This window comes from Mustela erminea, chromosome 2, assembly GCF_009829155.1.
Source record: "Mustela erminea isolate mMusErm1 chromosome 2, mMusErm1.Pri, whole genome shotgun sequence".
NCBI classification, from domain to species: Eukaryota; Metazoa; Chordata; class Mammalia; order Carnivora; family Mustelidae; genus Mustela; species Mustela erminea.
The window spans coordinates 21233761-21236764 of record NC_045615.1 but is presented as its reverse complement, the minus strand read 5'-3'; the positions used below and the strand labels follow the sequence as shown (position 1 = coordinate 21236764).

General features: G+C 40.7%; 1 long non-coding RNA gene across 7 annotated transcripts in view; it reads left to right on the top strand.

The window, feature by feature from the left end:
- Window positions 1-122: 122 nt before the first annotated feature.
- Window positions 123-3004, top strand: part of LOC116584322 — a 94251-nt gene continuing 91369 nt past the window's right edge. For all 7 annotated transcript variants that reach the window (XR_004283159.1, XR_004283157.1, XR_004283162.1 and 4 more), the window contains exons 1-2: window positions 123-318; window positions 936-1735. This is a non-coding gene — a long non-coding RNA (uncharacterized LOC116584322). The remainder of the gene's footprint in view (window positions 319-935; window positions 1736-3004) is intronic.

Genomic DNA, 3004 nt, shown 5'->3' with positions numbered 1-3004 from the left:
CCCAAGGCCAACCCAGGGCTTCCGCTTCCGCCCCCGCTGTTTGAAGGTGCTGATTCGTCTACACTGCCAAGCTGGGCCCACCCCATCCGGCTCGCTTTACACTCTCTGATTGGTCATTTGCAGGGGGCGGGGCTGTAGAGAGGCGTAGAAAGGTGAGAAGGTTGGGAAGAGGAGGAGGTAGTTGGGAGTTGTTGGAACTGGTAGGGGTTCCCGGTGGCCGGTGAACAGGATTCTGGAAGCTGTGACGAATTGTTTGAAAAGACTTGAGGAATACCTGCTGCATTCTCCTCGCTGTATTCCAGCATTAAGAAAGCCTGGGTAAGAGGTTAGAACAAAGATCCCCGGTTTTCTCTGGGAGTGGATAGAGGAGCCGGAATAAGTCCGTGAAGAACGGGAAACGTCCTCCTGGTTTTCTATCAGTTTTTAGACTCCAGGGGAGGGCTACTTAGTTATTTCTGGATCCTGCAGAACATTCTGAAGGTAGCTTCATTTTAGAAGCAGCTGTAAGCTATGAATATCCTTTCCGCATTTAAGAACGTGTGTTAGAAACTCTGATACCCTTAAGTTTCAAAAGGCTTTGACATTCCAACTGACAGACTGTTTATGTGCTTCCAGCTTTTAGCTAAACCTATAGAGCCAGTTTGGTAAATAGGATCTTAAAGCCTTTCAAAACCAATAAACCCAACAGATATCTAACTTCTCCATTAGATATACGGGAAGTGTCCTATATTGTAATTCTCATTTTCTGAGGGGCAGGCATTGTACTGAATTCTTTACCTGCAGTATATCAGTTAATCTGTACAAAAATCCAGAAAGGTAGGCAGTTTTCCATGTTAAGTGAGAAAACAGGTTCAAGTGGTTAAGTAATTTGCTTTTGCTCCTTGAGCTAGTTAGTGGTAAGTGGCAATTCTAACCTTGGTCTCTTGACTCCAAAGGCACTGCTAAGTATTTGACCCGTCAGACTGTACCTGCCACCTGAGAATTTCTGACTAATGACTCTGTGGACAAGAAGACCTTGGTGTTGAGTGCACTTAGCCTGGAATTCTCACAGAGGCGCTGAGGGAGTCTTACCTTCCCCAATGTCAGCCGTCCTAGCTGAAGTCTGGAGCTGGATTTCTGCCCCCATCTACCAAATCCCTAACATCTCCCTTTTCCAACCTGGCCTCTTTTAATACAAACTGCTTTCTTAAAGCAAAATGGGCCTTTTGTGTGTTCTTCCTAAGGTAATCTACAAAATTAAAATAGTTGTTTATTCCCTAGTCACTAAACTATTGCATATTCCATTGTTAAATTTCAGAAAATAGAAGAACAAAGAAAAGTAACCGTTACCATGCAACCAAGTATAACCACTACTTACTTTTTGGTACACAATATTTCTTCCCTTGGACATACCGCACACACAGATTGTCTCTGCGCTTTCAGCCACAGCCACTGGCACCTTTAATCCTTCCTGCTGTGGGCAAACCTATTTCACCCAATGCGTGAAACCTTTTGCGATTTTTTCCATCTGTATTCTTACAGCATTCATGTTGTATGATAATTACCTATTCTTATGTCTTTTGGACCAAGTTCCTGGGAGCAAGCTAAAGTTCTAGAACTATTAGAATAAAGCAAGAGATAGAAGAGACCAGAATGTCAGATGCACAAGTGGTTTCACAGACCAGTTTGTGAACTGGGGTTCATCTATGGTGAAGTTTCTGCAGATCAGCGGAGGAATGAGAAAAGGATATATATAGTGAGTTTTCATTTAGTCAAATTTATTCTTAAGGATTGTGCTTTATTTTGAAATTGTCTCTTCTATTTCTTGCATGTGATGACAGTTATAGAGGCGTAGTTGTTTTTTAAATATTCTTCCTTGGAAAATAAAATATTGCTAACTTTATTTACTACCATTTAGTTTATTTTTGAAATTTTTCTTGGTTCATGGAGTCCTAAAATCTAGTAATCACTGAGATAGAGAATGGCCACCAGTTTCAGCAGTCATAATGCTGGTGTGAGTCTAATCTACTTTCTTTACTTGCTATAGGTATTTTCTGTATTCTTTCTGGATATGACTTAGTCTAAGTCTGAGGATGGATCTGAGCTTGATGGTGTTTAGAAAATAGGAACTGGTTGTAACTGGCAGATAGTACTAGGGCCAAAAGTAAGATATTAGTCATTCTTTATGAAGTTTATGTAGATAAAATGAAATTTCTGTTTGTCACTGTATTATATGAATATATGTAGATGGAATTTTGCCATCCATGTAGGCTGTTTGTGTTAGACTGACAAAAGACTAGTTGTTGTCAGTGTGACAAAATAATAAGAGAATTCACTTTGAGGGATCCTGAGAGGTGGGCACTGTTAACCCTTTGGCATGTATTTCCATCTCTCTCTGTAAATATGTCATGGTGGTCTTAAAATATGCTACAACTTCTTTGATGTCTTTCCCATAAAAAGATATACCTTGTGATGGACTTATGATTGATTTATACAATAGACTATAGTGAAAGTCATCATAATCCCTATATGTGATGTCAGAGGCTAGGTCACAAAAGGCCATGCAACTCCATCTTGTCTGTTGAAACGCTTACTTTTGGAACTCACAGCCATCGTGTGAGAAGTCTGACTACCTGAGTCTGGCGTGGTGTGAAAAGTCCAGAACATTAGGGAGACCTCTTGAAGTACTCTCATTAACAATCACAGCTGATCCCACCCCATCCAGTTAGCCCAGGTACCAGTTACGTGAGTGGGAAAGCAGATTCCAGCTCTCAGCCATTTGAGCCTCCCTTCAGCCCGGTCTTGCCAGCTGAGGCCGTAGACTTGTGGACCAGAAGTGTGCCATTCCTGTTCTATCTTGTCCTAATTCCTGACTTGGAGAATCCATGGCTTTAAAAGAATTGGAAAACAAGACACCAACTGGGAGAAATATTTGCAAAAAATACATCTGATAAAGGATTGTTACCCAAAATGTATAAAGAACTTCTAAAACTCAACAAGAAAATAAATACTCATTTAAAAAATG